Raw genomic sequence first — 23,865 nt, 5'->3', positions numbered from 1 at the left:
GTCTAAATCTCTCCATTTTTGCTTGCAATAAAGACAATAATTCTTTAATCTGTAACGTTCTTCCTGGCACATTCATGTATTCCACATCTTTATCAGAAAATTCTGCTCCATAGGGGTTCTGCAACACTTTAGATCTCCCTATTTAAACTCCCGTTTCAGAGGCCAAATTTTTTACATTTTTCATGAAATATTTTTGTATTTCGGGTGATGCTTCTGCAAATGAACAGTAACTCTTCCTCACTGTAGGTATTTAACCTATCTAATACCACATTCCCAGCTATCATTTCTTCCAATTCCACTCTTAACTTAAAAATGTGTAGTATTTTTGGCTGGAGTCTTGGTTTATCTATTTCTTGTGCCCATCTTTCTATTTCCTCTGGGATTACTATTGTGGCACTTTTCATCCCTATGGATGTCTCCATTCACACTTCTTCTAGGTGTGCCATGTATTTGCCCTCTTATCCGTAAGTCCATTAGTGAAATTACTGAAGCACATTCACTTGCATGGTCATCAATTATTATATTTTCTTTTCTAGGTTCAATGATGGGAGTAGTCATGACAGGAGTTTTAGGACAATTTAGCTTATCCCCATAAAATGGGACTACAGGACCTATAGTCACTGGTACTGTTAGTGCTTCAGGGCGTGTACTTAACTGGGTTATTTTCTGTATTAATTTGCTTCTATTCTTATATATCGCTTCCCTTTCTCTTTCATGAACTACCCTCCCCATTGTGGTTTCATGTACAACCTGTGGAACTAAAGGTGTTTCTAGAATTGGAGCACTCGGGGAAGTTCTATTTGGTCCCTCTTGATAAGGCGGAGGATCTTTCATTAAAATATCTTGTAAATAATCATCTTATGATTCTCCACTACCTGCCATGGTTAAATGTTTTGTTTTCTCTGTGCATTTACCTCCAGCCTGTTCCTCTGCCATTAGTACAGGATATAATCCTTCCTCCACCACGGCTTGTCTCCACTGTTTCATCTGACTATCTCAGGTTTCACAGGGAAATTTTGGATAATATCTTCTCAGGCTTCTGTTACTTGTGATCTATCACGCTCAAATGCTTCGGTCTCCCACTCTTCAAGGGCTTCATACTGGGTCAATCTAGGTTTGGGTTCTAATTCATTCATTTGAGTTTGTAGATCATGTAGAATTATCCCATTAAAGGTTCCGAACTCAGGAAATGCTAACACTCCATCATCTTTTGTATATTCTATCCGATTTTCTAACCATACACAGGCATGATAGCCTCTCTCCATCATCATATATGATGCGGGCATTTCGGGGGGAGGGATAAGAATTCCTTCTCTAGTCTTAATGGGTTTATCCTTTTCAAAAAATTTCTGAATAAATGACATTTTTTTTCTCCGTACATTGCGTGTGAATTCTGGCTAGGATACTGTTCGTAAGCAAAACCTATAAACCTTCTATCTGGACGAGTCCCTATTAATGTTGCATCGTACATACAAATTCCACTCTCTATTACTATTCTTGGGGATTCTATGTTCATGACCAATCAGGTGTTTCTTTTTACTCTAATGATTGTCCATTACCAGTGTCTTTTCTTTTTTTGTGACCAATCAGCTTTTGTCTTGCATATTCACTAAACCAATACTTCCATGGTTTTTCTGTGATGTCAGTATCACTCCTTACTACTGACCCCTCCTTTACAATTTTGCATCATTTACATAAGCTAGTAATTTACCGCTGGGATCGATATTGATACTCATGCGTGATATATTTACCTTTACCAATTCTTACCAACCCTATCTCGTTTGGGTATAATATTCCTCTGGTCAATAGATCTAATTAATAGTAGAATAGGTAGAAATAACATTAAGTTTATCCTTCAAATGACCACAGACTCAAGAGAGTTTTAAAAGTTTATCTGATCAATAAATTTGTGAGCCAAACAACAAATACATGTCAATACACCATTTTCATCAGGATTTAAATCAAATTAGCTCAATATCAGTTACAGTTAGAATTCCTGTGATGACAGTACCTGAAGAGGGAGAAATAGAGAGCAGTACAAGGACATGCTACACAGAATTATAGTTACCTAGAATGGTGTGAGGTCCAACACCTGGCCAGGAGCTGGATAAGGACCCCAGGACAAGTCAGGAGCCAAAGGATCAGGACAGGTCCAGGACAGGATACCTGACCTCTTCTAGGTGTAACACCAGCATTGCACCCTTCTCTGGCACTACTCTCCTCGATTCTCTTCACAGCCCCTTTCTTGTATGTGCCTCCTTGATTTCAATCTGCGATTCCCTTCTAGATGATTGGATTCCTTGATCAGCTCGCATCTGTATTTCGGCATGCTTGTGTGGGGTCTGTGTCATCTACAGCATCAACGTCATCAGGGTGTCTAACTAACTAAACTACCTCTGTTTCTTTATCGAAAAGGGCAGGAGGAGGGTGTAACATGGAAGTCTGTACTCCTTGAGGGCTTTGAGCGGCCGATGTACTTGGTCCGACTAGTTCAGAGTCAAAAGTATCTTTCATGCCAACCAATGGCTCAAAACTATTTTTAGTTGGTAGTTGTGCTATAATATCATTGTGTGCTTCAGATTTTAAAGACAAACTCATTTTCCAACCAGCCAATTCCGGCAGTGAAGGAGTGACAGTGTCAGTACAACGTATCACTTGTGTCTCTGCACTCGCTGAGCTCATTTGGTTGTAGGGATGGGGTTGGAGATTACTGGGTGGTAGTTCTTGGGATTGTACTTTAAAGTATGAGCGTAGGGAGGGTGTGATTTTAACTTTTTTATTCTTCCCTTTCACTTTCTCCTCGCCTTCCACCTTTTCAAGAACATTTTTGATATTTTGTTTTTGTAAACAACCGGGAGTAATGTCCTGCCCTATTTTATTCTGAGCTGCTGTTACTGCTGTAGATGCAGAGAAACAGGGTTTCTCCACTGTGTGTTCCTTTAACTCTTTAGGAGAAATTATCTGTACCTCTGGTTGTGCCCTTGCGCCCTTTATACTTATTATGGGATCCGCCATGCCCCAAATTCCTCTGCTCCTCAGCGTGTATCTATTTATGGCTGGGTTTTTCACCTCCTTTTTTTTACTTTTCTAATATATAATCATGAGAGTTCCCTTCTTTCTTCAGCTTGAAAATTACGCAAGACGCAACAATATTAGAATATTAAATGTTCCAGAAGGATTAAGAGGAGGCGACATTAAAGCTTTTGTAACTAAGCTCATTTTGGAGCAGAACACTGACATTGACCAAATCTCCCTTGAGGAGGACATACAGCGAGTCCATCGTGACCCTTTTGTTGCTCGCACTGGTAGAAAGGCTGCTAGAAGAATTTTGGTGAATTTTAAGTCCTATATCCTGAAAGAAAGGATACTTGCCGGAGCACTAAAAGCAGGCTCATATAAAAACGACGACAGGCAGTATCGTATAAGGTCAGACATTTTGCGTACTACACTCAATCGTCAATGGGAGCTGGGCAAATTTATCTCAGAATTTAGAGACCTAGGTGCTACAGCAAAAATCAGGTTCCCAGCTTCACTAAGAGTTACGCTGAACAACAAAATGCATACTTTTCGAGACCCCAACGAAGTGAGAAGTTTCATAGATGAGATCAAAGCACAGCCAAATTAGTAAGAAAAGCAACATTAAAGCCCTACGGTAGCAAGAGCTCAAATAGAGGTGTAATATTATACCGCAAGAAGATAGGGAGGATTCCCCAGAGAGGGAGGGGATGGTCACAGGCTAAAAATTATAATGTGAGGAATACATTAGAACTATAATTTTCACTGTGGGTGGGGGAGCATGTGGGGAAAAAAAGTCCTCAATTGTTATAGCCTTGTTTTTTTGCTATTTAAAGCTACTTGTAAATTCGGAGTTTCTTTTTCCTGTTTTTTCAACTTTTCGCGTACTACACTCAATCGTCAATGGGAGCTGGGCAAATTTATCTCAAAATTTAGAGACCTAGGTGCTACAGCAAAAATCAGATTTCCCGCTTCACTAAGAGTTATGCTGAACAACAAAATGCATAATTTTCGAGACCCCAACGAAGTGAGAAGTTTCAAAGATGAGATCAAAGCACAGCCACATTAGTAAGAAAAGCAACATTAAAGTCCTAAGGTAGCAAGAGCTCAAATAGAGGTGTGATATTATACCTCAAGAAGATAAGGAGGATTCCCCAGGGAGGGAGGGGAGGGAGGGGAGGGTCACAGGCTAAAAATTAGAATGTGAGGAAAACATTAGAACTATAATTTTCACTGTGGGTGGGGGAGCATGTGGGGAAAAAAAGTCCTCAATTTTTATAGCCTTGTTTTTTTGCTATTTAAAGCTACTTGTAAATTCGGAGTTTCTTTTTCCTGTTTTTTCAACTTTAAGGAATGGCATCTCAAACTAGATTTAATTGCCTGAGGGTTATGACATGGAATGTCAACGGTTTGAGGGTCTTATCAAGAAGACAAAAATGTTTAGAGTACCTTAAACTCTGTGACGCAGATATCATTTATATTCAAGAATCACATCTAACCAATGACGAATGGTCAGAAATAATAAAATATCAACCATGGGTGGATCACTGTATATGCACCTCACAAACGGTTACAATAAAGGGTGTGGCAATATTGATAAAAAAATTCCCCCACTGCATATTTGAGGAAACATAGGTTGACCCATCAGGTAGGTGGGTAATTTGTAAAGATAAATATTCAGGGTAGTGGGATAGTATTAGTGGGCTATTATGGTCCCAATTTAGATGACCCAGCACCACTAAAAACATTATTTTTACACTCAGTCGAATTTAATGTTCCCATCATCATGGGGGGAGATTTCAATACCCTGTTGAACCAAATACAAGATACTACATCTAAGAGGTCAACGGCGGTAGTCCCAAAATTGAGGGCGGTAGTAAAACAAATGATGATAGATCAAGGATTAGTAAACATCTGGACTATAAAAGGGGTTAAAACCGGACCCGATGTAGGAAGATACACTTTCCACAACAAAAAGCACGGTCACAGGTCAAGAATAGACTTTTTTTTAGTATCAACTTCGATTAGTAACCAAATCAGTAATGTCTGTCACATACCAGAACATCTATCCGATCATTCTGTGGTATCATTGCATTTAGAGATAAGAAGCAACACAGATGAGAGAAGATGGACACTAAACAGATCACTTTTATTGGATATCACAATAATAGAAAAACTGAGGAAGTCTGTGAGCGAGTTCTTCTCATTTAATCTTAATACAACCCCCCTAGACAAAGTTTGGGAGGCATTTAAAGCACACTTTAGAGGAAGCATGATAGGAATCAGCACGTTTTATAAGAAAAAGGAAAAGACAGACCTGCGGGCATTAGAAGAAGCAATTAAACAGGCATAGGGAAATTTAGGCCAAGTTCAATACATAAATAATGAAGTAGAGCTAGCGAAGGCAAAAAATAATTTAGCTGATTATTTGGAGGTTAAAATAAGGAAAAGATGGGAAGCAAGCAAATTTGCGAATCATGAGTATGGGGAAGGCTGCGGCAAAATGCTAGCATGGAAAATAAGGGCCGATCATGCAAGAAATATAATTAAAGAAGTCAAATCTCAAGACACTGGATTGGGTGTTACAGACGAATAAGAGATCAAGCAAGCTTTTACTTCATTTTTTCAAGAGATTTATACAGTAAATTTGACCCCGAGTGAGGAACAAATAGCTGCCTTTTTACAGGATATAGATCTCCCTTACCTTACTGAAGAGCTTAAGGAGGACTTATCAGCTCCCTTCACAATAGAGGAGATCCATAAAGTCATTAAAAACTTAAAGAAAGGGAAAGCTGCAGGACCCAATGCCCTCCCCAACAAAATCCATTCTATGTTAAAAGAAGAACTAATTCCCATTATTTTAGAACTGTTTAACTCTATCTATATTGAGGGGAAACATTTGCCTGGATCTTGGCAAGCGGCCACTATAACTGTTTTATTGAAACCGAATAAAGACCCGAAGTTCTGTGAGTCGTATAGACCGATCTCCCTCTTCAATTCAGATTGTAAAATCTTCACACAATTAATCACAAAGGGATTGGAGAGGGTGATCGGTCTTTTGATTCATGAGGATCAGAAAGGTTTCATTAAGGGGAAGGCACTTGCACGACCTAACTAATTAATTAATAGGTACAATCGATATGGCCACCATAAATGCTATACCTCTAACAATAATGACATGTGACGCTGCCAAAGCGTTCGATTGGGTTCATTGGGTTTTTCTCCAAGAAATAATTCACTGTTTCAATTTAGGTAAACATTTTCTGCACGCAATCAAATCACTTTACAAAAAACCTGTGGTGCAAGTTTTAGTAAATGGCTCCCTCTCACCACAGATTCTAATCGGGAGGGGTACCAGGCAAGGGTGTCCCCTTTCACCGCTACTTTTTGGCATGTATATTGAGAAGTTGGCCATTAAACTGAGGGAATGTGAAGACATTATCAGCTAGATTCATCAAAGAGCCGTTTTGCGAGTCCTTAATAGCGATTATTAAGGAATCGCTATTAAGGACTTGCAAAACGGGATTCATGTAGGAATCGCTAAATAAATTGCGATTCCTACACATTCCTTAATTGCGATTAGCAAATTGCTAATCGCAAATAAGGAATAACTCCCCATTCATTCCTATGGGCCTAAAGGCCCATAGAAATGAATGGGGAGTATTCCTTATTTGCGATTAGCAATTTGCTAATCGCAAATAAGATAGCGATTTCAAGGGTGCCAGGGGTGTCCAAAGGACACCCTGTAGCACCCCTGAAATGCAAATTTACACAGGTGTTGCGCACACACATGTCCAAAGGACATGTGTGTGTGTAACATGCAACAGAGAAAAATGCACTAAAGTGCATTTTTCTATTTTTTCGCTATTTACCACGAAGTCAGACTTCGTGGTAAATAGCGGCAAAAAAGTGCAAATTCACAATTTATATTTGGTTAATGAATTGCATTTAAGGAATCTCTAATAGAGATTCCTTAAATGCAATTACTCGCAAATATGCGATTTCGCAAATAGCGATTTTTGCCTTTGGGATGATGAATCCCAAATGCAAAAATTGCGCTCGCAAAGGGCCAGATTCTCAGAATCTGGCCCTCTGCAAGCGCAATTTCCTTTCATGAATCTAGCTGTATACCTTTTCAATGTAATGGATGGAAGAAGAAATTAAGTTTATATGCGGATGATTTAATGATCTTTACGGGTCATCTGCAAGACTCAATAAAAGTCATTTGGGATATCCTACAAAACTTTGGGGAGATTTCAGGATACGCAGTAAATCAATCTAAGACAGAAGTAATGCAATGGAACACACAATACACTTGCGACCAGATTCGGCGAAGTATTAGATATCTGGGGATAGAAATAGTGCAGAAGGTAGAATTAATCGTGAAGGTAAATTTTGAAAAAATAACATCTCAAGTCAAGACTCAACTACAAAAATTGGATTCACTGCCTTTGTCCTTCTTAGGTAAATCAAATCTGCTAAAAATGGCAATTCTTCCAAAGTATACTTTTTTATTTAATTCAATACCTTTGGAATTCAGGAAGGAATGGATAGCCAAGGTCCAAGGTCTCTTTTTAAGTTTTATATGGGCAAAAAAAAACTCTGATAGCCTGGCGGAAGCTTAGGGCAAGAACAGAGAATGGGGGAGTCATTACACCAGATCTCCTCCTGTATCACAGGGCATTTCATCTAAAAATCTTCAGGCAATTACTAGGCAATTCCATCTCTTTTACACCTTTATTTCAAGCTTTGACTTTAGGTTTTCAGTCCCAAGCTCGGTATTTCATGTTCAAATTTGGGGAACCAAAGTACTTCAAGAAAGTGAAACTAAAAATTTTACTGGCAGCATGTAGACGCAGGTATCAAATAAGAGTATCACAGCGTATACACTATTATAGTACACTTGCCCCTATATGGAGTTCACCAGGCACTCCAAGTTGTCTCCAAGACTCTCTAGCGGCCTCAATTCAAGCAAATGGGGTTGTAAGATGGGGTGAGCTGTTGGAGGGGACTGAATTAATTTCTTGGCAAAAACTTCAGGACATCAACACCCGCTCGGTTCACAAACACGCCATCGACCTTTGGAACCTACTCAACACCATTTCCCCGGACATCGCCTTCCTAACAGAAACCTGGATGAATGCCTCATCAGCTCCAGACATCGCCATAGCCATCCCGGACGGCTACAAGATCATCCGTAAGGACCGCACCAAGCAAACAGGAGGAGGCATCGCCATCGTCCATAAGAACACCATCCGCGTCTCAACCAGCTCAGAGGACAACCTCGCTATCGCCGAACACCTCCACTTCCAGATCCACACCGACCCGAAGACCACACTCAGAGGCACCCTCCTCTACAGACCCCCAGGACCCCGTACACAATTCAGCGAAGACATCACTGACTTCATCACCCCACACGCCCTCCCCTCAGAAGAATACATTCTACTGGGAGACCTCAATTTCCATCTGGAAAATAACAACGACAGGAACACAACCACCCTCCTGGACAATCTCGCCAACCTTGTACTCAAACAACTTGTTAACACCCCCACCCACTACGCAGGACACACACTCGACCCTATCTTCACCTCCAGCAAGCATATCTCCTTCACTCACACCACAGCCCTCCACTGGACGGACCACAGTTGCATCCACTTCATTTACAATAAGACCACGATCCACAACCACCCTCAACCAACTCTGCGAAGAAATTGGAACAAAATCACAATCGACCGGATCTCCACATCACTTCTTCAAAAACGCCCTGCCTATTCGAGGAACCCTAACCAAGCCGCAATCAACCTCACACAATGGTTAACCCAAACCGCCGACAAACTAGCACCCTTGAAAAAACATCAAATCAAGCAAGGAAGCAAGAAAGCCCCCTGGTTCAATGATGACCTTAAGAAATCCAAGAAACTCTGTCGCTCCCTTGAAAAAACTTGGAGAAAAGACCCAAACACTATCACCCAAGCCACCTTCAAAAACGCCACCCGCAAACACCACCAACTAATCCGGACAGCCAAGAAATCAGCACTCAAAGACCGACTAGACAACAACGCCCACAACAGCAAGGAACTTTTCAACATCATCAAAGAATTCACCAACCCCACCGCCAGCTCCAATGACATCACCCCCTCTCAAGTCCTCTGGGACTCCCTCGCCTCATTCTTCCATGACAAAATCGACGACATTCATAACATCTTTGACAACCAACCCGTAAACCAGTCAACCCCTCTCACCTCCGAACCTGTACCTCCTCTGAATAACCTTCTCAACTGGAACCCAATCACCACAGAAGACACCATTCGCCTAATGAACTCCATCCACTCAGGATCCCCTACAGACCCATGCCCCCATCACATCTTCAACAAAGCAGACTCCATTATCGCACCCCATCTCCGAGACGTCATCAACTGCTCCCTCAACTCCGGCACATTCCCAGAAAAATGGAAACACGCCGAACTCAGCGCCCTTCTGAAGAAACCCACAGCTGACCCCACCAAACTCAAAAACTACCACCCCATTTCGCTCCTCCCATTCCCTGCCAAAATCATTGAGAAAACCGTCAACAATCAGCTCACCGCCTTCCTCGAAACCAACAAATCACTCGACTCCTCACAGTCTGGCTTCCGAGCCAAACACAGCACCGAGACCGCCCTCATCACAGCAACAGACGACATTCGAACTCTACTGGACAACAGAGACACAGTCGCCCTCATCCTCTTCGACCTCTCCGCAGCCTTCGACACAGTCTGTCACAGCACCCTAATACAACGCCTCAGCAACATCGGAATTCAAGGAAAAGCATTGGACTGGATCATCTCGTTCCTCGCTGGAAGAACTCAGAGAGTCCGCCTCCCCCCTTTTAAGTCAGAGGCCACCGAAGTCATCTGCGGCGTTCCACAAGGATCTTCGCTCAGCCCTACCCTCTTCAATGTCTACATGAGCCCCCTCGCAACCATTGCATGTCAACACAACCTCAACATTATCTCCTACACTGATGACACTCAGCTGATCCTCTCACTCACCAAAGACCCAATCACCGCCAAAACCAACCTACATGAAGGGATGAAAGAAGTAGCCGATTGGATGAAGCACAGCCGTCTGAAACTGAACTCGGACAAAACGGAAGTCCTCATCTTAGGTGCATCCCCTTCCGCCTGGGATGACTCTTGGTGGCCAACGGCCCTAGGAAAAGCTCCCATACCGACGGACCACGCACGGAACCTGGGCATCATCCTGGACTCCTCTCTCTCGATGGCCAGACAAGTCAACGCCGTCTCATCATCATGCTTCAACATCTTACGCATGCTAAAAAAAACATTTTGCTGGATCCCCACCGAAACAAGAAAAACGGTCACCCACACACTGGTTACAAGCCGTCTGGACTACGGAAACACCCTTTACGCCGGCACCACCGCAAAACTGCTGAAAAAACTCCAACGCATTCAAAATGCCTCAGCCAGACTCATACTAGACATCCCCCGCACAGACCACATTTCCGGTCACCTGAAAGACCTTCACTGGCTCCCCGTCAACAAAAGGATAAAGTTCCGTCTCATCACGCACGCACACAAAGCCCTCTACGAACTTGGACCTGACTGCCTCAATACGCGCCTTTCCTTCTGCACTCCCACCCGCCAACTGCGTTCGTCCAACCTAGCCCTCGCCGCTGTTCCGCGCATCCACAAAGCCACCATGGGGGGAAGATCCTTCTCCTACTTAGCGGCCAAAACCTGGAATTCCCTTCCCATCCACCTCCGCCTTCCCCAAAACCACCTAGCCTTCAGAAAACAGCTTAAAACCTGGATATTCGATAAGTAAACCCCCCCCCCTCCTCAAGCGCCTTGAGACGCGCTATATAAATTTTGACTTGACTTGAGTTGACTTGGACTGTCTCCAAATTTAAATACTATCAACTAGCAAGTTGGGCTAAGTCTCTCAAAAATCAAAAACAAACTTTTGGAACAGAAGGTAGCCACTACTCCTACGGGATGTAAAGAAATTGCTTTATGGTACTGGATGCTAATTCAGCCTCTGGAAGACTCCCAGCAGTGGTCAGACTCGATTTGGAGGAGAGAGCTGCCAAGCTCCGACCAGGATACCATATGGCAAGTATCTCTAGCGGTTTTAGGCAAAATGTCAAAGCTGCCGCACTTAAAAAAAAACATTTATTTACTCTCCATAAAGCATATTGGACCCCAAGAAGATTAACAAAAAGTGGTTCCAAAAGTGCGAAATTCCAAAAATGTGGGGAAGCAGACGCGGGTGACGTACATATGTTCTGGCGATGTCCATCAATACAAAGCTTTTGGAAAAATGTAGATGTGACGATCTCCAGTATTGTGGGGTTTGAAGTTAAGGTGAGTCTTACACGAGTACTTTTTGGTGTGACCCCGGATGAGGAAGTCACGATCCAGATATCTAAAAATCACAAAATATTAAGGTTTGTACTCTTTTTATTGGCGTGCAGGGAATTATGTATAAAGTGGATCTTGCGGGGGGCGTGGCCAAGATGGCGGGGTGAGCGGACGCTTCCTCCCGTAGCTCCTCCGGCCCGGCTCAGCTCAAGCCCCGTTTTCTGCGCTTCTCTCCCCCCGCAGCTGCCCTGCGGACGAGAGGACTGTGCCGGAGTTCCTAGTGCACATATTGATACTACTTCGACTCCTATCGTCCCGGAGGAAGTACCTCGAAAGTTTGCTCAAAGATCGGGGCACGGAGGAGAGCCTAGGAGGCGGAGCGAATTGCAGTGCTGTCCAGGCGCCTCGGCTGGGCCTGGTGCTAAAAGCTGGCGATCCCGAGGGATCAGACCTGCCGCGCTCCGAGGAATAACGGAGCCCTCCGGCCGAAGCCTACGCGACCGGTGTCGTCGATACACAGCGGACTTTGGACCTTAACTGGCGCTTTGGCCCTTCACTACCGACGACGGTGCATGGTGCGGCGCGGACCCCGGATCTGGTGGCGAAGGCCGGAGGCCTCCATACGGCAGCCGGCCTGAGTGGGCCCTCCGGTGCAACTGTGGGACATTGGCTGCGGACTTTCCTTGATTACTGTGCCCCGGGGCCCGCCGGTGGTCTCGCCGGCCCGGGTCGCTCTCCCTGGCCCCGCCCTGCCGCCATCTTATCCCTGAAGAGCTGGAGTTGGCGACCTCCACTCGTGCCTCTGGCGGGCGGGTGCCTACTTTCGCCTTGACTTCTGAACTAATTCCCAGAGGGGTGCACTGCTGAGAGACCCTGACTTTGGCCCCCGATCGCCACCCTGGTCGGAACCACGACTGTCTCGCCCGGCCTGTGCCGCCATTTTATCGCCTGTGAAGCAGCACCCTTGTCTTCGGCGGGGTCTCCACATCTGGTGCCCACGGACGACTGGACGTATTTGCGGCGGCCGGCCCTGAGCCTTGCCCACTGCAGCGGCCACGATGACGGGGAGAGGAGGCTCGAGAAGGGGAGATCGCACCCTGCCGGACATGCTAAGCAGGGCCCAGCAGCTGCGGGACAGAACACAACCGTCGCCGGGATCCTCCCGGGCCTCGGCGGACACAACTGGAGGCGAACCGCCGGTCACGAGGTCCTTTATGGAGGACTTATTTAGCTCCCTCATGGAAGACTTCCAGACACTAAAGAATGAAGTGGCCAGCGAGGTACGAGAAGTGCGCAGGGAAGTAGAGGGCCTCGTCGAGCGTGTTGACACGGTGGAAACAGCGGCCCAGCGCCGAGATGAGGAGATAGTCCATCTCCAACAGGACGTTCTCCGCCTCCGGGAGCAGTGTGTCGAGCTCCAGGCCCACTCTGAGGACCTCGAGAACAGGTCCAGACGGAACAACATCCGGGTGCGGGGTGTCCCATCCGCAGACGAAGGGACAGATCTAGTGGCCTATCTACAGGAGTTGTTCCGGGAGATCTTGGGGGAAGATGCAGATTTCCCGATCCACATAGACAGAGCGCATAGAGTGGGCCGACAGCGCCAGTCATCAGCACCCCCCCCCCGGACATTCTGGCGTTCTTGCCCGACTTTCCCTTGAAGGAGCGCATCATGGCAGAGGCCCGCAGGAAGCAGCCTTTAACTTTCAGAGAGCGGCCTGTGGCGCTCTACCAGGACCTGTCCGCCATCACGCTGCAGAAACGCAGGCCCTTCAGGATTGCCACAGACTTTCTGCGGGAACATGAGACGCCCTACTCCTGGGGACACCCCTTCCGTCTGATCTTTAGATGGAATGGAGTGCTACACCAGCTGCGCTCCCTCCAAGACATCTGCGGAGTGTTGGGACTCACGGCCACGGAAGAAGACGGAGCGACGCCCACATGGAGGCGCTCAGAGAGACGGAGCCGGCGGAGATCGACGAGGAGACAATCACCGGCGAATGCGAGTCGCCCTGATTCCCCTACCATCAGGGCGGATATGGCGGAAGCTCTGAGAACGGCGGCCAGGACCTTGCTTGTCTCCACTGGCGTGGCCTTGACGGCCTAACTTCACTCCGGGGGAGAGATTCTTAGCCTCTACGATGCTGGGTTGGGGCTGGGGGCTAGGAGGGAGCGGCTGGAGGTGAGTGGCTGAACGTCCACTTGATTGGTTTCTACGGACTTGCCCGTTCGGGCTGGACTGAGACAATTGGATGTTTTTATTTGTTTGTGGTTTTGGCTAGTTGCCAAGGGTTGGTTTTGGGTGGGCTTAAGGGTTGTTTTGTTGTTGGTGGGGTCCCGTCCGATATTGCCCAAGCACACGCGTGGCCTGTCTTGGCCTTCCCCGCGCTCCTGCCCCACGCGCCCCCTCCGCTGATCCCTCGCTTGCTACACAGCGCTTCAGTTCCCCGGGGGAGATGCCATCTTTAAAAGTAGTGACCCTTAACGTTAAGGGTCTGAACAACCCTGTGAAGCGCAGAGCGATCCTATCCCTGCTAGAAGGGACGCAAGCGGACATATGCCTTCTGCAGGAAACTCATCTGCTACCCAAAGATTGTCACAGGCTGCGCTCTGCCAAGTTCCCCACCCAATTCTTCTCTTCGGCGGCGACCAAGACTGCAGGTGTAGCCATTCTTTTAGCTAGCTCCTTCAGGGGCGAGGTGTTGTACAAATATGCCGAACAAAAGGGGAGGCTCCTAGCATATCGCATGCGACTTGGGGGTATTGCCTTCACGGTTGGCTCCGTCTATAGCCCGAATGATCACCAGGATCACTTCCTGGATTCAGTGTTGGTGGACGTCACTGCCTCGCCCGATCGCCATATTGTCTTGGGGGGAGACCTGAACATGGTCTTCGACTCGGCTATGGATAGGTCTGCACAGCGCTCCCCGCAGGCGGGGGAGCTTTCCCGCGCGGTGCAAGACCGGATTGCAGAGATGGATCTGCACGACCTCTGGCGCGTTATGCACCCTACCGATAGGGACTATTCCTATTTCTCCCATGCGCACCGCACTTATTCGCGGTTGGACTACCTCCTGGTGAGTGGCCCGCTACGCACAGCCGCCACGGCGGCGGACATCGGGGTCCTGTCCCTGTCCGATCATGCGCCGGTTTCCGGCGTCTTTGCATGGCCGGCGGCCTCCCCCTCTCGAGGGATGTGGTGGCTTCGGGATACTCTTCTACATAAGAAGTCGGTTGTGAAGCGGGTGGGGGAGGTCATTCAGGACTATTTGGTCCACAATGGCAACTCCGACACGTCTCAGGCGACGCAGTGGGCAGCCTTGAAGGCGGTCCTCAGGGGGGAATTTATCTCCATCTCCTCGGCCGAGAACAGGGAGCGGCAATGTAAGAGGGACGAACTGACGGCGCAGGTCAGGGAACTTGAGCAGGTTCACCGCCGTACAGGGGCTCCTCGAGTTTGGAGGCAGCTGAAGGCGGCGAGGAAACTCCTTTCTGCGCTAGACCTAGATCGGGCGGAATATGCTGCGTTGCGTCTGAAGCATGCCTTTTACACGGGCGGGGACAGATGTGGTAGGCTCCTGGCCCATCGGCTCAGGGCTGCACAGCAACGCAATGTGGTGAAGGAGCTAGTGGGGGCAGACGGGGTTACTGTTTCCGGTGACGCGGAGGTGGCGGACTCCTTTCGTAGCTTCTACGAAGCGTTATATGCCGCGGAGCCCTCCTCGCCAAGGGACGCTGAGGACTATCTGGAGTCTGTGACCCTCCCGGTGCTAGAGCCCGCCCAGGCGGACCACCTGGAGAGGGACATCCATGTGGAAGAGGTCATCTCCGCTATAGCGAGATTGAAACATGGTAAAGCCCCGGGCCCGGATGGTTACACGGCCTTGTTCTACAAGACCTTCTGCTCCACTGTGGCACCAATTATGGCTCGCCTGTTCAACTCCTTCTCCGAGCCGGGCGCTATCCCACCGGACCTTCTTTCCGCAACTGTGTTGGTTATTCCGAAACCCGGGAAGGATCGGACCTTGTGTGGTTCGTATAGGCCTATTTCGCTTCTGAATGTGTATCTTAAGCTCTATACGGGGATTCTAGCGTCTAGGCTTGGACTGCACCTACCGGGCCTGGTGGAGGCGGACCAAGCTGGCTTTGTACCCGGTAGACAGACAGTTGACAACACCAAGAGAGTGACGCACATATTAGAAAAGGCCTCGCGCGTCCCGGGGGAGCGGATGTTGCTGTCGGTCGATGCGGGGAAGGCCTTTGATAGAGTTCATTGGCCGTACCTCGAGCTGGTTCTCAGGAAACTGGGAATCGGCGAGAAGTTCCGCACCATGGTCTTCAATTGTTATAAAAGACCATCAGCATCGGTACGGGTCAATGGGCACAGCTCTGGTAGTTTTGTCATTGAGCGCGGCACGAGACAGGGCTGCCCCCGCTCGCCGCTTTTGTTTGCTCTCTACATGGAGCCGTTCGCCCAGAGGATTCGCGATAATCCGGACGCTATTGGGGTTAAGATGGGTCAGTATACCCATACTGTTAGCCTTTATGCGGACGATGTCCTGCTGACCCTGGACGACCCCAGGAGGTCACTCCCTGCTTGCGTCCAGGAACTGAACGCCTTTGCACGCGTGGCCGGCTTTAAAATGAATATGGCCAAATCGGCTGCCCTGGACGTGTCGCTCGCCGCAGACACCAGGAGAGACCTCCAGCGTCTCTTCCCCATGCAGTGGTCCTCGTCCACGGTGCCATACCTGGGGATCCTGCTAGCGCCTTCGCTGCCTGAAATGGTTCATGCTAACTATTCTTCCCTTAGCAGGAAGATTAAGGAGGAACTCGGCCGATGGAGCAAGGGCCTGCTTTCGTGGCTGGGCCGTATCGCAACGGTGAAGATGACGGTGCTGCCTCAGATCCTATACCTTTTTCGCGCTCTGCCTCTCCAGCCCCCTGTGGGTTGGATACAGCAAGCGCAGGCTGACATCTCCCGTTTCGTTTGGCAAGGCCGCAGGCCTCGGATGAAGAGGGTTCTCTCCACGCTTGCTCCGGAGGCGGGGGGTCTTGGTATCCCGGATCTCCGGAAGTATTTTCAGGCGGCGCAACTCCGATATTTGGTGGAATGGAGCAGGTGGGAATCTGATAAGCACTGGCTCTTTCAGGATCAGGCGGTGGCGGGCCGTACCCTTCAGGAGGTTCCATTCCTGCGGCGCGCGCATCGCCCGGCTAATCTTTACGCCTCCTTTGTCACCCGGGTCCCCCTGCGGGTGTGGGATGCGGTTTGCGAGCCCCGCGAATTAACTACCTTCCCATCACCGTTTACGCCCTTAGTTGGTAACCCGGACTTCACTCCGGGCTTAGAGCCGGGAGCTTTTTCCCACTGGGTGAGTGCAGGTTGCAGGGCACTTTTTCAGATTTACGGGCCGGAAGGCGTGCTTCCTTTCCAGCACCTCCGACAGGAGTTTGGTCTGACGGAAGCAGACAGATTGCGCTACATGCAGGTCCGCCACTGGGCTCTCCAACCCCAAGTGCGCGACGTCGCAGCCCGTCAAATCACGCCTTATGAGCGGTGGCTAGTGACCCGGACCTCGGATGCCAAGCTCATTACCGATCTGTACAAATTTCTCCAACCCCCGACGTTTCACTATCATAACCCGGGGAGGGAGCGCTGGCACAGAGAGTTGGGCAGGACCCTGAGCCACAAGGAGTGGGACAAGATCGCATATCGGGCGAGGCACTCTGCGTACCACACTGGGCTAATGGAGACCTTTACTAAGGTGTCCACCTACTGGTATTACACCCCGGAGAGGCTCTATGAAATGCACAAACTCACCGACAAGGGATGTTGGCGGGGCTGCGGGCAGGAGGGTACTCTATCGCACATTCTTTGGGACTGCCCGGTACTGACTGCTTACTGGAAAGAGGTCTTGGATGAGGTGGATAGACATTTTGAGATTGAACTGCCGCGCTTCCCGGCGTATGTTTTGCTAGGCCTTCCTAACGACCTAATGTACCCGCTGAAGTCCCGCAGGGGTAGACAGATTGCTATTGCGCTAGGCTCAGCGGTCCAAAATATCCTTGTCCACTGGCGCACCTCCACTGCCCCCTCCATCACTGGTTGGTTACATAGACTCTGGCAGGTACTGGGTATGGAGAAGATGTCACTAACAGTAGCTGGAAATGTAGATCAGTTCGAGGAGCTATGGCACCCCTTCCTGGCACTACTGTCCACAGAATTCCGGGAGCTCACATGCCCGAGGTACCTGCGCCTTCTTAGGCTGACGCCACCGGCGGCCCCGGCGGATTAGGATGAATGGGGATGGGGGGATTGGGGATGGGGGTAGGCTGTTTGGGGTGGGGTTTTCTCTATTACGGGCTATTGGACGGGGATGTTGGGGTATTGTTTCCTTCTTTTTCCTTTCTTCTGGGGACGGGGGGCTGGAGGGACTGTGTTGTGTCTTACTGCATTGCTGGAAGCTACTTGCGCTTAGCTTTGGTGGGGGGGTTGGGGAATATGGGAGGGTTGTGCGCACTGCCTTATTGCCTTACAATTGATGTCTTCCCTTCCCCTCCCAGACCGCCGACCTCCCCCTTTTAACCAGAACTGCTTCCACTCGTCTCTTTTCTTTTCACTGTATTGTATGTAACCTTGACCTCCCACTTCCCTTCCCCATGTTTCTTTTGTTTTAATAAAATGCTTTAAACCTAAAGTGGATCTTGCCTGTTTCCCCACTAGAGTGTGAATGGATCAACTCAATACATAGGTTCGCAAAACTCGATAGAGCTATAAGTGTAACTAAGAAAACTAAATTCTGGAAGATTTGGGATGAATGGTGTAAAAGTAGATAATCGTAAAAACTCCTAAAGATACTTCTATGTGGAAGTTGCATTCCCCAATTTTCCTTCTATTTTGTGTCTTTTTATTTTTTTTATTTTTAAGTCCTATGATTACGTTGTTAGCCGCACAGGCCAGGAAAAGTCCAAATGGCATGGACTGAAAATCCTAGGGCAGAGCTTTCTGCAGGACCTGTAATAATGGAGAGTAAACGGGAGGGAGTATACAGAGAAGCGAGGTCCAAGGTTCAGGTGGGACGAGGACCCGATTTGTGAAATCACATGCCCTCTGTAAAAAGAGTGATTGGATGTCCGTACTCTGGAGAACCTTGGAGCAGGTATCGAGATAGCTCCGGCTATTGCCGATTTCGCGTTTCTTCCTCTCGTTAAAACTCTCAAATATATAAGGGCTAGACACAAATGAGGACAATAAAAAAATAAAAAAATAAAAATAAAAACTACCTCTGTTATACTAGTCTATGTGTATGTTCCACCCCAAATGTTTCAATATCGTGAAAACCGCTACTTCTGATTGGGCCAGGGAAGGGAAGAGGTCACCACACCATTCTAAATGTAATGCTTTTTCTTTAGTCCTTTGTTTAATATTCCCACCCCTTAATTCACTTTCCCAAGCTTTATTTCCCACCCGCATTTCACATTATGATCAATACTTTGTATGCAAATTTTATATTTCTCCTTCCTCTCTTGGGTCAAGAGGTACTGTTCCCAGGAGATTCTTGTTTGCGCAACAGTGGCTCAGTTTCAATGGTGTCATCATAGTTCAGGCCGGGTTTGGATACGCATGCGCATATGTCAGGTGGGGTAGGGATTTCAGTCATCCTCCAAGGCCCATATACGAACTAATAATAAAGTCAGAAAAAGACATGTTAAAATATACGAAAATAAATTAATTCATTTTAATACCACTTATCTCTACTCTAATCCCATTTACTTTTATATATCTTTTGCATTAGCAATTTAGCAAAACTTGCAAGGTTTAGTTCAAGCATAGCATGCGCATTAACATGTGAGTTTCAAGCAGCCATTTTAAGAGCTATTGTACAGCTGCAAAGTTTTCCCCCAAGCATAGAAAACGTCATACTATGTAGATGTAGTAGACGCATGCACAGTAAGAATCCTGCGTTTCTGGCGGTGCTTTTAGTGACACTCGGGTTACTGGTTAGTAATACACATAGTCAAGCTTCCCTATATACAGTATAATGTGTATTGCAATATTAGTACTTACAAACAGGTAGGTTATAGTGTTATTTGAGAGGATTGCGTCTGAGCAAGTCTCTTTTATACAAGACCTTGTTCCATCAATCCTAGCTTAATTAGAAACTGTTATGTTGCATTTATATTTGCCAAGGTTTTTAGAGTCTTTTATGACCATATATATGAGATCACGAATATCTAAAATTCACCTATTGGAAAAGTAATGACGGATTGCAGCTCAAAGCTCAATTGGAGGTCTCAGTGGGGAGAAGTGGCCTTCATCTGGTCACTGTTTATGTTCCAGCCTCGCACAAACTGCTAGACTGTGAAAGGAAATAGCTAACTTGCTATTCCATACCAAACACCTGTTGTGTGAACCATCTTAAAAACTCAAGAAGAGACTCTCTATTTACTGCTCTAGCAAATTTTGCATATCACCTCAAAAATGCAAGAGGGAGTTAGGATGATAAGGACTCAACATCGAATTTTTTCTGCTGTTTCATCTCACCATGACAGTATATACTACATTTATTGTTATAGTCTCTTTTGTTAACCTTCAGAGTTTATGTACAGATACTGAGTTATAAGTTTAAAATAAATATTTTTAAACACATTTCCTGGTTCTTAGTGGTTTTGAGTGTGTTACTCATCAAAGAAAGAGGGGTTGGAGTTCAACTGTATCCCTGAAAATATCAGATATTGTAATGATTTGTCACTCCCCCGTTTTGAGAATGGCCTAATCAGAAACCCCAATCGGATTTCTTGCTTTCAGTATTAGATAATGCTGCTGTGTTTATTAGCTACCCTTATACATAGTAGCCGAGGATTTACATTTTTATCCTGACTTTATTTTAGCATTTCTTTTCAGTTCAAGTAAGAATAATAACATTTGAGTGTAGGATTCGTACAAGGGTAGGTGGCTGAACAGCATCCATTTCCTTTTCTTGATTGACAAGCATCTGAAATATTCCAGGATTTCACAACAGACACATCTGAGCAATATAGGCTTGGGCCACAAGTTATACCTTATTGCTGCCGATGTGAGTGGACATAAGCATTACCTATGGTTACAGCATATATAAGAAACAAATAGAAGAATGAGGCAGAGACAGAGCTATGATGATGGGATGGTCCCATGGTTATGATTTAGTAATATGTGACATTATTTAAAAATATTTTTTCTGCATCACATCATGAAGGCATTATTTAAGCGAAATGTGCAAACAGACTCAAATGTTTTGCACAGCCTCTAAAATGGTGCACATGGTTGTAGGTCTTGTAGTGTTCAAAATGCAGATTCATTTGTTCTGTTCAATCCTGACTGTCGAATGCTCATTGTGGTGGGCATTTTCAATATCTCATCATTTTTATCAATTGTTGTGAATAGCTTGAATTGTGAGAATTTAGCCCAAACACAATTGCCGTAAGCATGGAACAACTCTTGAAAGTTTGCCTTTTACATTTTTAGCAATAGAGTATTTAATATGGACAAGTAACACATTTGTCGTCCCTTTTTCAGACACTCTTCAGAAGGAAAAAGGTATGTGAAATTGCATTGAAACAAGGGTGAGGGCAAGGACACATCTACTTAAGTTAGAGCACGTATGTTAAACAACCTGTCTGTATATTGTTACAGCTCGTCGTGCATCATTTGCTTTTGATGAAGTTGAGAACTATATGGTGCTCCACAGGGACTATTAGCTGAACTGTGTTTCCTTTATACAAAACCATCAGTCCCCTACACAGTGAGAAAAACAAGTCCCACTCTGCACCGCAACACCATACACTAAGACACCCACCAAGGGTTTTAATTTAAACTCTAACTCCATCTTAAAAATATTCATAAATGACCATTTTCAAGTAAAAAAATCATTTGTTTGCTATTTGAGCAGACATATCTAAGAAGAAAATGTCCAAATGATAGTACCTCTAAAGAAAGATTTTCCAAATGAAATGTGAGGTTTACATCATGAACATTTTGTTTGTTACATATATGTGAAGCCTTTTTATAATCTACATTGATTTTATTACTATTTTACAGACACAGTAACTACTATAGTAACTTTATGTCATATACTTCAACAAACCATGCCAATAATTGAAGGGCTATAGAAAAGTATAATAATCATAAATGTGATAGGTCAAACATATAAACTATTTATGACTGTATGAACAGAAATATCACATGAATATCACATTTAGAATATTTAGAAAATCCTCCCAGATAGATAATGCTACTCTTTCTGAGTTTTCTTTGTCTGTCTAGTTTCACCAGTGGGCAATGTAGAAATAAATTGCACTTCCTCAAAGCAAGATTACATTAGTCGTCTCAATAGCTTCTCAGATAGGTGATTTAATTAAAGCAACAAGTAAGTTTATAAATTGAGCAATAATAGATGGATCTTATGGAAAAGCAAATTAAATGATTCAACTTGCCTTGGTAGCTGCAAAATCCATCTCCTATTATTTGAAGACAACACCCTCCAGATCTCAAAGACCCCTAGTGAACTACAATGTTTGGTAAATAAATCTAAAGACTTATTAGGCCAAAGACGTAGGCCAAAGGCAAGCCCGTCTGCGCCCGTCTGCGCCCGTCCGTGCCCGAACACCGCCAGCCGCCAGGACCCGCTCACTTTTTCCGGTAACCTGTTTTCCGCTTTTAATGTCTCTTGATATTTTTAATAACATGTCCAGGGTCAGGTACTCCAGCAACGAACTAAAATAAATAAATACTCATCAAATCAAACTTACCGATGCCCTAGCAGCTGAAATAGGCAGGTTTCCTGACATCTTCTGCCCGGCCCTCCATTCTGACCAGATCGTGATTCCTGCACCTATCTGTTCAAATCTGTCCAGTAGTAAGGCCTCTAAAGAACTTACGGCCATTTATTTTAATGCACGTTCCATTTCTAAACACGCATTGGAAATATGGAGCCTTCTTGATTCAGAAACGCCAGACATCTGCTTTGTGTCCGAGACCTAGCTACACGAGAACGCCACCCCCGATGTGTACACTGCCTTTCCTCCTGAGTATAAAATAATATGATTTGATAGGAACGACTCTAGAAGGGGCGGACTACTAATTGCAGTCACCCACAACATAAACATTGTTAGTGTGGAAAACCTTGTTTTCAACCGTGCGGAAATTATTGTGTTCAAGATTAAGAGACCCGCAAATAGTGTCTGGAAGGTAGCTTTACTTTACCGACCTCCTGGCACTAAGGGAGAGTTTGCTAACAATTTGTTAGAGATTATTGCCCCTCATGTTCTGACTTCTGATAAATTCCTCCTGATAGGCGATTTTAATTACCATGCGGAAGTACGGCTGAGCATGGATACTGAAAAGTTATTCTCCAATATGAACACCCTTGGCCTGGCTCAGAAAGTTATAGGTCCGACCCACCAGGCCGGCCATACTCTTGATCTCCTTTTCTCAAACTCTCCTGATATCACGGTTGACCCCCCCATTCCACTGCTCTGGATGGATCATTACCTATTGAAATTTACCATTCCCATCATTGCAACTGAAGCAGCTTCCGAAAAGGAATCCATACAACTTAGGTCCTTGAAAAAAATTACGCTATCTTTGTTTTCTAAACATTTTCACATGGATTCGATATCCCCTATCATGAGTGCCAGTACAGCAGCATATCACTTTGACAACGCTATTGAGATAGCATTAGATAAAATCGCCCCCTGGTGTAATATCAAACGTAAGATTAGAAATGCTCCATGGTTCAGTGAACAACTAACAATGACCAAATCCCTAACCAGAGCCGCGCAGAAAAAATGGCGGAATAGCAAAGATCAGGCCGACCGTAAAGCCTATAAAGCACTACACACTGGCTATATGCGTGACATAAAGTCGTCAAAGTGAGCATTTCTTGCGGAGCGAATAAACAAAGAGGAAAATTCCTCCAAAGAACTGTATCAGATTTTAAGAGAGTTTACTATTTCGAGTAACCCCTCATCAACTCCTAATACCCAAGAATGGGCAGACGCTCTCTCAGTATTCTTTGAGGAAAAAATAAATGCTATTCACATCTCATTCCCTCCCCATCAAACTATAACGCAGCTTGAAGCGCAGGCACATCTGCCATGCGATCCTCCTCATATCCTGAGTGAATTTGAAAAATTCGACAGTGATATGACCATGGCAGTTGGGCTGAAAATAAAGTCTGGGTCCCCTACCGACCAGGTCTCCCCTAAACTATTCCCCATACTTGCCCCTGCCTTGGTGGAAGGTTTGACTCGGTCTCCTGAATAAATCTCTCTCGGAGGCAGACTTCCCCGTAATATGGAAAGCAGAAAAAATTAGGCCAATACTGAAGAAACCCTCGGCTGACCCTAACATCCTCTTAAACTATCGACCGATCTCGTTGCTCCCATATTTCGGGAAAATACTTGAATTTTTGTGAACAAACAGCTTGTGAGCCATTTGGAAAAC

The 23,865-nt window shown here is 45.9% G+C and overlaps 1 protein-coding gene across 1 annotated transcript in view; it reads left to right on the top strand.

Annotated features, from left to right (window-relative positions):
* Window positions 1–23,865, top strand: part of LOC147711641 (E3 ubiquitin-protein ligase TRIM39-like) — a 579,589-nt gene that overhangs the window by 261,502 nt on the left and 294,222 nt on the right. Inside the window, exon 6 of the mRNA XM_086922302.1 lies at window positions 20,938–20,958. The gene's annotated coding sequence lies outside the window, so the exon portion shown is untranslated. The remainder of the gene's footprint in view (window positions 1–20,937; window positions 20,959–23,865) is intronic.

This window comes from Lissotriton vulgaris, chromosome 5 (assembly GCF_964263255.1).
Source record: "Lissotriton vulgaris chromosome 5, aLisVul1.2, whole genome shotgun sequence".
NCBI classification, from domain to species: Eukaryota; Metazoa; Chordata; class Amphibia; order Caudata; family Salamandridae; genus Lissotriton; species Lissotriton vulgaris.
The sequence above is the reverse complement of the archived record's forward strand: the minus strand, read 5'-3'. Positions and strand labels throughout refer to the sequence as shown.